This window comes from Entelurus aequoreus, linkage group LG20 (genome assembly GCF_033978785.1).
Source record: "Entelurus aequoreus isolate RoL-2023_Sb linkage group LG20, RoL_Eaeq_v1.1, whole genome shotgun sequence".
NCBI classification, from domain to species: Eukaryota; Metazoa; Chordata; class Actinopteri; order Syngnathiformes; family Syngnathidae; genus Entelurus; species Entelurus aequoreus.
This window is the reverse complement of record NC_084750.1, coordinates 46,810,222-46,825,699: the sequence shown is the minus strand read 5'-3', so window position 1 is coordinate 46,825,699 and position 15,478 is coordinate 46,810,222. Positions and strand designations below refer to the sequence as shown.

Here is a 15,478-nt window from a genome sequence, read left to right as displayed (position 1 = left end):
GTCTGTGTGTGCGTGTGTAGTATACGTCTGTGTGTGTGTGCGTGTGTAGTATACGTCTGTGTGTGTGTGCATGTGTAGTATACGTCTGTGTGTGTGCGCGCGTGTAGTATACGTCTGTGTGTGTGTGCGTGTGTAGTATACGTCTGTGTGTGTGTGCGTGTGTAGTATACGTCTGTGTGTGTGTGCGTGTGTAGTATACGTCTGGGTGTGTGTGCGTGTGTAGTATACATCTGTGTGTGTGTGCGTGTGTAGTATACGTCTGTGTGTGTGTGCGTGTGTAGTATACGTCTGTGTGTGTGTGTGTGCGCGTGTAGTATACGTCTGTGTGTGTGTGTGCGTGTGTAGTATACGTCTGTGTGTGCGTGTGTAGTATACGTCTGTGTGTGTGTGCGTGTGTAGTATACGTCTGTGCGTGTGTGCGTGTGTAGTATACATCTGGGTGTGTGTGCGTGTGTAGTATACGTCTGTGTGTGTGTGCGTGTGTAGTATACGTCTGTGTGTGTGTGCATGTGTAGTATACGTCTGTGTGTGTGCGCGCGTGTAGTATACGTCTGTGTGTGTGTGCGTGTGTAGTATACATCTGTGTGTGTGTGCGTGTGTAGTATACGTCTGTGTGTGTGTGCGTGTGTAGTATACGTCTGGGTGTGTGTGCGTGTGTAGTATACATCTGTGTGTGTGTGCGTGTGTAGTATACGTCTGTGTGTGTGTGCGTGTGTAGTATACGTCTGTGTGTGCGCGTGTACTATATGTGTGTGTGAGTGTAGAATCTGTGTCTGTGCGTGTGTACTATATGTGTGTGTGTGTGTGTGCGCGTGTACTATATGTGTGTGTGCGAGTGTACAATATGTGTGTGTGTGTGTGCGCGTGTAGTATATGTGTGTGTGTGTGCGCGTGTAGTATACGTGTGTGTGTGCATGTGCAAGGCAGACAATGCAAGTCTTAAAAAAAAAAAAGTGTGAGCACCTTTTGTGTGGCGTTGGAGAAATACATGTGTGAGAGGAAAGACACTAAGTGTGTGTGCATGCAAATGTGTGTGAGGGATACACAAAATGCCATTGTCTGTGTGGGCGTGTGAGAGAGGAAGAGGTTGTCGAGGGAGACACCAGACAAAGAGCGCAAGAGATAGGAAGACAGTGTGTGTGTGTGTGTGTGTGTGTGTGTGTGTGTGTGTGTGTGTGTGTGTGTGTGTGTGTGTGTGTGTGTGTGTGTGTGTGTGTGTGTGTGTGTGTGTGTGTGTGCGACTGTCATGATGAGTCTGTGTGGAACGACTTGTGTTAGACTGCAGTGGCTCGCTTTTTTTGTCACAACATGTCAAAATAGAACGGACGGACACACACACGCACACACCCCACACACACGGACGGACACACACATACACACACACACCCCACACACACGGACGGACGGACACACACACACACACACACACCCCACACACACACACACACACACACACACACACACCCCACACACACACACACACACACACATACACACACACACACACACACACACACACACACACACACACACACACACACACACACACACACACACACACACACACACACACACACACACACACACACTCCCTGAGGAGTTGCTGTCAAGATGGTGACCGGCTTCTCCAACAACAACCTTTCACCCCCCCCAACTCATCCTCGCCATCCATCCTCCATCCATGGCGTGCATGACGGGGGTCCCCGCAGACTAAGCGGGCGAGAAAAAAGGAGCGGATGACAGCCGACTGGTGAAATAATGCTGACTCACTATGTCTGCAACATCACCCCAAGAAGACATATGCTGAGCACGGAGCTCAGCAAACAGGAAGTAATGGTGTAAAATGGAAGGGGGTAAAGCACAAAGCCAAGCATGTGAGGTGCCATGAGGCTACATACACTGTAACACTGCCACCCAAGTATGGAGGCTTAAATGGAGCAAAATGAAACTAAATTATGACTTTAATTCATCCATCCATCTTCTTCCACTTATCCGAGGTCGGGTCGCGGGGGCAGCAGCCTAAGCAGGGAAGCCCAGACTTGAATTATTTCACTATTTATTTATTTCCTGCATTGATTTTTTCACAATTAATCAATTACTTTTTTCATGAATTACATGAAGCTGTGTGTCAGACTCAGCTAGGTCAGTGGGCGGGGTTAACAGGAATCTAGTCCAATGGTTGCTTTGGTCTGAAGCATGGGCTTTTGGAAGTCTTTGAAAACAGGGCGGCTAAGGAGGATATCCTCCTACTTTTTGTGGAGTTGTTGGTAGATATTTTAGCAGTTAAAGTAGAGGAATGTATTCCTTGTCTGAGTTACTTTCACACTTTCAGAACAACCAGTATTTTGCCACTTTTCTGGTTGAAGGGTATCCAAACAGGTGCTAGGACCCACCCACTGACTTTGATGGCTGAGTTTGACAGATAAAATACATTTATAAAGTATTGACACACAATAATTATAAAATAACTAAGTAAATCATAAAATCATGAAATTATTAAATCGTAACATTTATTTTATAATAAAATAATATTAAATGAATAATTAAATGTAATTTTACAATAAGTAAGACAATTTAATAACATTTATGTATTTAATTCTAATTGGAATGAATTAATGACACATACATACAGTATGTACATACAGTATGTACATACATACATACAGACATATACATATATATATATATATATATATATATATATATATATATATATATATATATATATATATATATATATATATATATATATATATATACACACACACTAGGGTTGTACGGTATACCGTTATTAGTATAGTACTGCGATACTAATGAATATTTTCGGTACTATACCATCTCTGAAACGTACCGGTCCCGCACCCCCCTGCCCCCGCGTCGCAGTCACGTGGTGACATGGCTGGTTTTACCAGCAGACGAGCATGTTTCTGCAGTGCACACACACACACAGAGTACTTACAAGCAGACACAGTGTGTAGACAGAAAAGAGAGAATGGACACATTTAGGTGTAAAAAGTAAAAATAAAGGTGAAGTTATAACACTGAAACGCCCTCAGGAAGAGCTGCTTTAAGACATGGCTAGCTAGCTAGCGGCTAACGTCCATCCGCCGCCGGCAGTGTTTTAGCTACTTCTAAATCACTAATCCTGGTCTCCATGGCGACAAATAAATTATGTTTCTTCCAAGTATCATCCTGGCAGGACAAGGAATAGCTAAACATGCTTCACTACACACCATAGGAGGATACAATAGCTCACCGGCGTCACAATGTAAACAAACACCATGGGTGGATCTACACCAGGGGTCTCAAACTCAATTTAATTAAAATTAAATCAATGGAAAGTAGTTTAATCCTACCATTTTGAAATAATGTGTTCACAAACTCTTAAGTGATTATATATATATATATATATATATATATATATATATATATATATATATATATATATATATATATATATACATACATACATACATACATACATGTATAAGTATGGACAGTAAATATATACAATTAGATAGCTGAGCCCTCTGCCAAATTCTTTTTACCCAATGTGGCCCAGAGTCCTAAGGTTTGGGGACCCCTACTTTATGTGAAAAGGTATGGTTAACCTGTAGAATGTGGCCCAGAGTCCTAAGGTTTGGGGACCCTACTTTATGTGAAAAGGAATGGTTAACCTGTAGAATGTGGCCCAGAGTCCTAAGGTTTGGGACCCTACTTTATGTGAAAAGGTATGGTTAACCTGTAGAACGTGGCCCAGAGTCCTAAGGTTTGGGGACCCTACTTTATGTAAAAAGGTATGGTTAACCTGTAGAATGTGGCCCAGAGTCCTAAGGTTTGGGGACCCTACTTTATGTGAAAAGGTATGGTTAACCTGTAGAATGTGGCCCAGAGTCCTAAGGTTTGGGGACCCCTACTTTATGTGAAAAGGTATGGTTAACCTGTAGAATGTGGCCCAGAGTCCTAAGGTTTGGGGACCCCTACTTTATGTGAAAAGGTATGGTTAACCTGTATAATGTGGCCCAGAGTCCTAAGGTTTGGGGACCCCTACTTTATGTGAAAAAGTATGGTTAACCTGTAGAATGTGACCCAGAGTCCTAAAGTTTGGGGACCCCTACTTTATGTGAAAAGGTATGGTTAACATGTAGAATGTGCCCCAGAGTTCTAAGGTTTGGGGACCCTACTTTATGTGAAAAGGTATGGTTAACCTGTAGAATGTGGCCCAGAGTCCTAAGGTTTGGGGACCCTACTTTATGTGAAAAGGTATGGTTAACCTGTAGAATGTGGCCCAGAATCCTAAGGTTTGGGGACCCCTACTTTATGTGAAAAGGTATGGTTAACCTGTAGAATGTGGCCCAGAATCCTAAGGTTTGGGGACCCTACTTTATGTGAAAAGGTATGGTTAACCTGTAGAATGTGGCCCAGAGTCCTAAGGTTTAGGGACCCCTACTTTATGTGAAAAGGTATGGTTAACCTGTAGAATGTGGCCCAGAGTCCTAAGGTTTGGGGACCCTACTTTATGTGAAAAGGTATGGTTAACATGTAGAAGCCAAGCAAAACCAGATAAGATGAACACAAATAAGATAAATGGCAAAGTGTAACACAGAACAGACGCCCGTATCATGAAAATAGAGCTTCCCCCCTCCCGCTGTCTCCCTCCCGCTGCCGATTTAATTACCTTCTATATTTATCGGAGCCCAAGATGCTATTTTGGTGTGCTGCCTGCTATCGGTGGGCTCCATTATTCAGGAGGCAACATGGGTGCCATGATCTTGTCACACAGGTGTTTGCTTACGTTTTCAATATGTTTGGGAAAAAGCCCAGGCCTCCATATTTCTCTGATTGTTCTTCAGCAGAGGCCACAGTCGTCTGAGAGATGATGGCCATATTGATCTGATAAACACTTCACACACAGCAGGAATATAACCTAGCTTTCTGCTTCATCACTTCTCCTCCACACTCTTTAACCCCTTCCTCCCACCAGCATCCTTGGCCACTTCAACCACCAACCTCTTTCACACCAATCTTGGCTTACTGACATAAGAGTTTCACCTTACCTAAAGGAGGTAGATAATGTGTGTTCATCACGCAGTAGTAGTCCATGGCCTTCCTCCTTTCCAGCATTCTCCCCACTGACACTTAGATATGGCTCATTCAGTCCTGCAGGCCACACAAAGCAATCATCCAGTTGGAGAAAAGACAAGAAAGCTACTGAGATTTCAGGGCTGGGCGATACGGCCTGAACTCTATATTGCAGCATCCTGCAATATATCACAATCAATGATAATAAAACTATTTCAAAATTGATTACAAAAGCTCCTAATTTGGCTGCATCATTTCCAATTGTATTCTTCTTCTGTTGTTTGGCTTCTTTACATTATAGTTTTGGGTATGGATCTAATACCAAGTAGTATGGGTGCACAAAAAACAATCGATTCACAACCTAATTGCGATTCTTCCATCCATCCATCCATTTTCTACCACTTCTCCCTCTCGGGATCACGGGGGTGCTGGAGCCTATCTCAGCTGCACACGGGCGGTAGGCGGGGTACACCCTGGACAAGACACCACCTCATCACAGGGCCAACACAGATAGACAACATTCACACACTAGGGACCATTTAGTGTTGCCAACCAACCTATCCCCAGGTGCATGTCTTTGGAGGTGGGAGGGGCCTATCCCCAGGTGCATGTCTTTGGAGGTGGGAGGGGCCTATCCTCAGGTGCATGTCTTTGGAGGTGGGAGGGGCCTATCCTCAGGTGCATGTCTTTGGAGGTGGGAGGTGCCTATCCTCAGGTGCATGTCTTTGGAGGTGGGAGGGGCCTATCCCCAGGTGCATGTCTTTGGAGGTGGGAGGGGCCTATCCCCAGGTGCATGTCTTTGGAGGTGGGAGGGGCCTATCCTCAGGTGCATGTCTTTGGAGGTGGGAGAAAGCCAGAGGGAACCCACACAGTCACGGGGACAACATGCAAACTCCAACAGAAAGATCCCGTACTAACACACGTACTAACCCCTGTGCCACCGTGCTGCCAATTGCCATTCTTATTCATTCCAATTCTAAATCAATTCATCATTTTCAAAAAAAAAAGTGTAAGAAGCCATTTATAAAAAGACATTTCAGGCCATCTCCGTGCAACCGGAAGGAGCTTTTCTAACCTGTAACCTTTTTTCTTTTTTTAAAGTTTCATTATTATACCAAATACTATAAACGGCAAAATCACTTTGAATCAAGAATCGTGTTGAATGGAAAATCCTGTTCTGAATGGAATCATCACCCCAGGAATGGGAACAAATGGTTAGGTGCCCAATAAATCCTAGCCTTACCAAGTAGTTACAGGACAAGTATTGGTCATACCAATGCTGATACTGATACTTCAAATGACTCCATTCTTGATCACATTTGTATTCAGAAAAAAAACAAATGGATGTAAAATATCAATGAAATATTTAAATGATTCCCTACTATTGGCTCTGATTTAAATCCTTTGGGTTTTACCCTTGCGTTTGGAAACAATAACAAAAATAGGTATCGATCCACCTACCTTTGTTTACATTCACAAGCTCTAGCTTGCAGTTAGCATATCCTCCAACGGTGTGTAGTGTAGCAGTTTTAGCTATTCTTCGTCCTCCAAGGATGATACTTGTTAGAAATGTAGTTTATTTACCGCCTCAGAAGATTGCTGACTCAGAATTGGCTCTGCACTGTGGTGGGACGTTAGCCACGAGCTAGAATGCTGCAGTGCGTTGAGGACGCATTGGTTCGCTTGTCGCTGTCAAATGTCCAGGATACACAGAGCATGTATCATGTATGCGATATAACAATGGTATTTAAAGCTCCATCATTGGCCAAATTGATATCATTGTCTGTATCGCACAAGCCTATTCAGAGATTTAAAGGCTGTATTTCCACACACACAGGGACACGCGCTTTACATCCCGAAGATGACAAAAGCAACATCACAAAGCATTCATATAGTGACATATTCTCATCATCCTAATCACATGACAACATAAAGCTATGCAGTGCAACAGAAATGTCTTTGATCTTTTCTCCTAAATGATATAACTCTTACGAGTTTGATTTCCATCCATCCATCCATTTTCTACCGCTTGTCCCTTTCAGGGTCGCGGGGGTGCTGGAGCCTATCTCAGCTGCAGGGCCAACACAGATAGACAACATTCGCACACTAGGGAGCACCTCCAAAGACATGCACCTGGGGAGAGGTTGTTATTCCTAAATGCACAATAAATCTTGCTCTTGGGGTAATATTACGTTTTTGGACACAATACACTTGCATAGTTCAACAACATCCACTGCAAAACATGTTTATTATTATTTATTTGTGTTTGGAATTTGGAGAGGTGTGGAACCCTGCTGCGAGAGCTCTTTATAATATTTTGTTTCTATCATGTAGTCAAATAAGACAACCAATATATTGGAAAAATTAGCACTGCAACAATTAATCGATAAGGAAAAAGCTTAAATTTATTTTCCGTTTCTTTGATTAATAGTTTAATAAGTGTAACTAATAACAATGGATCTAATAAAAATGGATTCATCAATCTTTATTGCAGACCTTAAGATCCATTTAAACATATAAAAACAGAATATAATACATTAAAAACAAAACAATAAAACATAAAAACATAAAACCCAAATGTCAGTTCCTGACATACAAACATGTGTGCCAATGATTCCACAGTCCAGGGGCCGTACTTATCAAGCTTCTTAGAGTGCCATTTTACACTTAAGTCCTGAGAATTTGCGAAATTTAGTCCTACTCTCAAACTTAAGAATAAAAGCTTTTTATCAACGTTCTTAAGTCTAAGAATCACTCCTACTCTCCACGATATTTAAGAGACCTTCAGAGGTGTCTTAAGTGGTTAGGAGTTGCCAGCAGGGGATGGCACTGAGGCGAGAGAGACGTGCGCCAACGTTCAGGGAACGGAACAATGTTTTTGTTTTGTTTTTTATGACGAGCAGCTGATCAAACGGTATCGTTTAGACCAGTGTTTTTCAACCACTGTGCCGCGGCACACTAGTGTACCGTGAGACTCGAAAGGTAACCGTGTAATACTCTTCCATACCAGTAGGTGGCAGCAGGTAGCTAATTGCTTTGTAGATGTCGGGAACGACGACAATGGTTTGCAGGTAAAAAGGTGTCTAATGCTTAAACCAAAAATAAACAAAAGGCGAGTGCCGCTATGAAAAGGCTAAACTAAAACCGAACTGGCTGCAAAGTAAACAAAAACAGAATGCTGGACAACAGCAAAGACTTACAGCGTGTGGAGCAGACGGCGTCCACAAATGACATGACAATCAACACCAAAATAGGAGCGTAAAACGTGAATTATATTTATATAGTGCTTTTTCTCTAGTGACTCAAAGTGTTTTACATAGTGAAACACAATATCTAAGTTACATTTAAAGCAGTGTGGGTGGCACTGGGAGCAGGTGGGTAAAGTGTCTTGCCCAAGGACACAACGGCAGTGACTAGGATGGCAGAAGCTGGGATCGAACCTGGAACCCTCAAGTTGCTGGCACGGCCACGCTTACCAACCGAGCTATACCGCTTTGAGTCACTAGAGAAAGAAAAAAGTGCTATATAAATATAATTCACTTCAAGACAAGAAGTAAAACACACTACACACAGGAAAACACCAAACAACTCCAAATAAGTCAGGGTGTGATGTGACAGGTTGTGAGAGTACACCTACTTTGAGACAAGAGCTATAGTTATGCATGCTTGGTTATGGTTGGAATTCATATCAAACAATTGCGAGAACGACTTTTTATTGTCAATATCGGCTGCTGGGTTTCATTTTTTTAATTTTTTCTGCTGGTGGTGTGCCTCAGAATTTTTTCAATGAAAAAAATGTGCCTCGGCTCAGAAAAGGTTGAAAAACACTGGTTTAGACAGAGCAGATATTATTTTTGTCACAGATTTAATACTTTTCGATTCCTTGTTGATTTCTGCATGTGTCTGCAGTGGGCTAGTATATATAGAGCCACCCACACCAGTTTCAAATTAGTTGCCTAATTAATGAATTGGAAAGAAAATGTTATGACAGTAGCGTATGTGTGTGGCCGTGAGGTGAGTGACGTCAGTGAGTGTGTGGGCGAGAGAAGAGAGGGAGCGGTAGCGTGAGTGCCGGCGGGGACTAGTTTGTTTTGTATTATTTTGTAGTTTATTGTCAAAATATACACTCCCATTGTCCACTTAAATATTTACAAGATATTTCTTTATTCTTAGACAACGGATTCCCTTCCGTGATTGGTCATTTCTATGGACACAGAAATGACGTCACCTAAAATTCCATTTACGGCACATAGTAATGTCGTAATTCAGCTCTGAGTGTGACACTTAAGATTCAGTCCTACACTTCGCTGAAAGTGTGAGTAAGACGCTTGATAACTAACTTTTAAGTGCAGCTTTCAGCGAAGAATTTATTTACTCTTAAGTCAACTCTTAGCAGACTTCTTAGGAGTCATTCTAAGAAGCTTGATAAGTACGGCCCCAGATGAGTACTTTACAGACTCAGATACCCTACACATAAACTTATACATAATGTTGCGTAGCAACGCTGAAAAAGTGGGCACCCCAACACTAACAAACATCTGGCTTGCACTGGAGCTTCTTGGAATTCCCAGGAGAAGCCTCATACAGTCATTATAAGCAACCTGCAGTTTCTGTATGCTTTTCTGCTTATACTTTACCCACAGGGGGGCAGTATACAGGGGAGTGCAATAGGCTCGGAATAAGTTTATCTTTACATCATATGTACAATAATAACATTTCTTTCTCAGCATGTTGGCTTGGGCATACAGCATACGCCGCTGTCTGTATAGGTCATCATCATCTCCCAATAGATCAGTAATGATGATACTTAGTTTTCTCACACCCACTCAGCACCTGTCCTATTGAAATAGGTGGACATAGTTTCTGCATGGTCACTGGGATAGAGTGCACTGAGAGCAGAGGTGTGTGGCCGCAAACAGCAGAGTGTTTCAATGTTTTTTCTACTTTTATTCTAAGCACACATGTTAAAAATGCAATTAATATGTTGTTGGTGTACATTTATTAGAAACAAAGAATAAAAGTTATGCCAAGCATTCAGAAACATCTTTTATTTTAACTATTTTCCCTAAAATATGCATTGAGGCTATAATTGTATTCAATTGCTACAAACCAATCAATAGATTGCAAACCAGAAAAATAAACTTTATTGTAAACTAAAAACTGCGGTATAAAAAAAAGATTAGCATATTAAAAATGAGCATCATAAATACAGGTTCAATTATGTTTTAAGTGATTATTGTATAAGATATATTTTTTGCAATAAAAATACCACTCAAAAATATTGTGCACATTTAACAAAACATACATTCAATAAAAAAAATGTTAAAAGAACACTTATTTGTTTTTCTATCATACTTTTTAAAATTGTGTTTTAAATCAAATCAAATAAAAAGAAAAATGTATTTAGTGACTGAAACATGTTATAATGTGGTATGTATTTTTGTAAGATTGAGGGAGTATAAATGGTGTAAAACCGCTGACATTCACGTTGCCTTGTCTGATAATAAAATGACAAATGATTACCTACTTTAAATGAATCAACTAATGATCACACTGCTTTAATTAGCCCGACTCAGCATCAGGGTTTCGCTGTAGCTTCATATTTCTATCTTTACACATTTTGTAGTAAGACATTTCCTTCAATGTTCTGTAGATGATGAGGGGTACAAAACTAAACAATCAAATGTGGGAAATCTGTGCTTTTGCATGAGTGAGCGCGTACATCATTTGTGTGAGTAAACAGATAATGGCATCCAACAGGAAATGCATAACATATTCACACACACACGCACACACACACACGCACACACACACACACACACGCACACACACACACACTAGAAGGCTTTCAGTTTCTAAATCAATCCCACATCCGTAGCTAATGCAGTGCTGGGCCCTCTTCAGGAAACATTAGGCCTATTAGTCAAAGTGTACGCATTCCTGTATATGTGTGTGTGTGTGTGTGTGTGTGTGTGTGTGTGTGTGTGTGTGTGTGTTCCAGTGGATATGGAAGCCGCACGCTCAGCAGTAGCCCTTCTCAGTGGATCGTCCGAGGTCAGCAGGTGCAATAGGGAATGAGGGGCCGCGTGTGTGTGTGTGTGTGTGTGTGTGTGTGTGTGTGTGTGTGTGTGTGTGTGTGTGTGTGTGTGTGTGTGTGTGTGTGTACACGCCTTCGATATCCTCTGGGCTCCTTATCGCTCTAAAATTATCCTCCATTTACTGGAAGACAGGCGCAGAGAGAGGAAAGAGAAATATGGGCACTCTTGTCCAGCTGCATCACCAGACATCTTTCTTACTCAAACAACACAAGCTAATGCCCTTTAACTAGCATGTTTCATCATCTATATAGTGTTTCATCATATATCATGTCTTTCATCATAGATCATGTTTTTGATCATGTACAGTATATAATGTTTGATCATGTATAATGTGCTTGATCAGGTATCATGTGTTTGATCATGTATGATAGATACATAGTACTTTATTGATTCCTTCAAGAGAGTTCCCTCAGGAAAATTAAAATTCCAGCAGCAGTGTACAGAGTTGAGATATAAAGTAAAAAGTAAATAATAAATAATGGGGGTATATGTTATGTATATATATTTGATCATGTTTGATCATGTATAATGTGTTTAATCAGGTATAATGTGTTTGATCAGGTATGTGTTTGATCAGGTATAATGTGTTTGATCAGGTATAATGTGTTTGATCATGTATAATGTGTTTGATAATATATTATGTGTTTGATCATGTATAATGTGTTTGATCATGTATAATGTGTTTGATCATGTATAATGTGTTTGATCATGTATAATGTGTTTGATCATGTATAATGTGTTTGATCAGGTATAATGTGTTTGATCAGGTATAATGTGTTTGATCAGGTATGTCTTTGATCATGTATAGTGTCTTTGATCATGTATAATGTGTTTGATCAGGTATAATGTGTTTGATCATGTATAATGTGTTTGATCATGTATAATGTGTTTGATCATGTATAATGTGTTTGATCATGTATAATGTGTTTGATCATGTATAATGTGTTTGATCAGGTATAATGTGTTTGATCAGGTATGTGTTTGATCATGTATAATGTGTTTGATCAGGTATGTGTTTGATCATGTATAATGTGTTTGATCATGTATAATGTGTTTGATCATGTATAATGTGTTTGATCATGTATAATGTGTTTGATCATGTATAATGTGTTTGATCATGTATAATGTGTTTGATCAGGTATAATGTGTTTGATCAGGTATAATGTTTTTGATCAGGTATAATGTTTTTGATCATGTATAATGTGTTTGATCAGGTATAATGTGTTTGATCATGTATAATGTTTTTGATCATGTACAATGTGTTTGATCATGTATAATGTGTTTGATCATGTATAATGTGTTTGAACAGGTATAATGTGTTTGATCATGTATAATGTGTTTGATCATGTATAATGTGTTTGATCATGTATAATGTGTTTGAACAGGTATAATGTGTTTGATCATGTATAATGTGTTTGATCATGTATAATGTGTTTGATCAGGTATAATGTGTTTGAACAGGTATAATGTGTTTGATAATATATGTGTTTGATAATATATGATGTGTTTGATAATATATGATGTGTTTGATCATGTTTGATCATATATCGTGTGTTTGATCATGTATAATGTGTTTGATCATGTATAATGTGTTTGATCAGGTATAATGTGTTTGATCATGTATAATGTGTTTGATCAGGTATAATGTGTTTGATCATGTATAATGTGTTTGATCATGTATAATGTGTTTGATCAGGTATAATGTGTTTGATCATGTATAATGTGTTTGATCAGGTATGTGTTTGATCATGTATAATGTGTTTGATCATGTATAATGTGTTTGATCATGTAAAATGTGTTTGATCAGGTATAATGTGTTTGATCATGTATAATGTGTTTGATCATGTATAATGTGTTTGATCAGGTATAATGTGTTTGATCATGTATAATGTGTTTGATCATGTATAATGTGTTTGATCATGTATAATGTGTTTGATCAGGTATAATGTGTTTGATCATGTATAATGTGTTTGATAAGGTATAATGTGTTTGATCATGTATAATGTGTTTGATCATGTATAATGTGTTTGATCATGTATAATGTGTTTGATCAGGTATAATGTGTTTGATCATGTATAATGTGTCTGATAATATATAATGTGTTTGATCATGTATATGTGTTTGATTATGTATACAGTGTTTGATAATGTATAATATACAATGTGTTTGATCATGTATGATGTGTTTGATAATATATGATGTTTGATAATGTGTACAATGTATAATGAGTTTGATCATGTGTGTGTAGGATCATGTATACTGGTAACGCATGTTTGATCATGTACAGTATAATGTGTTTGATCGTGATCATGTATAATATATAGTATCATGTGTTTGATCATGTATAATATATCCTGTGTTTGATCATGTATAATATATCATGTGTTTGATCATGTATAATACATCCTGTGTTTGATCATGTATAATATATCCTGTGTTTGATCATGTATAATATATCATGTGTTTGATCATGTATAGCATGGCATGTGTTTGATCATGTATAATATATCATGTGTTTGATCATGTATAATATAGCATGTGTTTGATCATGTATAGCATGGCATGTGTTTGATCATGTATAATATATCATGTGTTTGATCATGTATAATATATCCTGTGTTTGATCATGTATAATATATCCTGTGTTTGATCATGTATAATATATAATGTGTTTGATCATGTATAATATAGCATGTGTTTGATCATGTATAATATAGCATGTGTTTGATCATGTATAGCATGTCATGTGTTTGATCATGTATAATATATAATGTGTTTGATCATGTATAATATAGCATGTGTTTGATCATGTATAATATATCATGTGTTTGATCATGTATAATATAGCATGTGTTTGATCATGTATAATATATCATGTGTTTGATCATGTATAGCATGGCATGTGTTTGATCATGTATAATATATCATGTGTTTGATCATGTATAATATAGCATGTGTTTGATCATGTATAGCATGGCATGTGTTTGATCATGTATAATATATCATGTGTTTGATCATGTATAATATATCCTGTGTTTGATCATGTATAATATATCCTGTGTTTGATCATGTATAATATATAATGTGTTTGATCATGTATAATATAGCATGTGTTTGATCATGTATAATATAGCATGTGTTTGATCATGTATAGCATGGCATGTGTTTGATCATGTATAATATATCATGTGTTTGATCATGTATAATATATCATGTGTTTGATCATGTATAATATATCATGTGTTTGATCATGTATAATATATCCTGTGTTTGATCATGTATAATATATCATGTGTTTGATCATGTATAATATATCATGTGTTTGATCATGTATAATATATCATGTGTTTGATCATGTATAATATATCATGTGTTTGATCATGTATAATATATCCTGTGTTTGATCATGTATAATATATAATGTGTTTGATCATGTATAATATAGCATGTGTTTGATCATGTATAATATAGCATGTGTTTGATCATGTATAGCATGGCATGTGTTTGATCATGTATAGCATGGCATGTGTTTGATCATGTATAATATATCATGTGTTTGATCATGTATAATATATCATGTGTTTGATCATGTATAGCATGTCATGTGTTTGATCATGTATAATATATCATGTGTTTGATCATGTATAGCATGTCATGTGTTTGATCATGTATAATATATCATGTGTTTGATCATGTATAATATATCATGTGTTTGATCATGTATAGCATGTCATGTGTTTGATCATGTATAATATATCATGTGTTTGATCATGTATAATATATCATGTGTTTGATCATGTATAATATATCATGTGTTTGATCATGTATAATATATCATGTGTTTGATCATGTATAATATATCATGTGTTTGATCATGTATAATATATCATGTGTTTGATCATGTATAATATATCATGTGTTTGATCATGTATAGCATGTCATGTGTTTGATCATGTATAATATATCATGTGTTTGATCATGTATAGCATGTCATGTGTTTGATCATGTATAATATATCATGTGTTTGATCATGTATAATATATCATGTGTTTGATCATGTATAGCATGTCATGTGTTTGATCATGTAGAATATATCATGTGTTTGATCATGTATAATATATCATGTGTTTGATCATGTATAATATATCATGTGTTTGATCATGTATAATATATCATGTGTTTGATCATGTATAATATATCATGTGTTTGATCATGTATAATATATCATGTGTTTGATCATGTATAATATATCATGTGTTTGATCATGTATAGCATGTCATGTGTTTGATCATGTATAA

The 15,478-nt window shown here is 37.9% G+C and overlaps 1 long non-coding RNA gene across 2 annotated transcripts in view; it reads right to left on the bottom strand.

The window, feature by feature from the left end:
- The window catches only part of LOC133636313 (uncharacterized), a 48,159-nt gene that overhangs the window by 14,911 nt on the left and 17,770 nt on the right, over nt 1–15,478 (bottom strand). For both annotated transcript variants that reach the window (XR_009822219.1, XR_009822218.1), the window contains exon 4: nt 5,058–5,160. This is a non-coding gene — a long non-coding RNA (uncharacterized LOC133636313). The remainder of the gene's footprint in view (nt 1–5,057; nt 5,161–15,478) is intronic.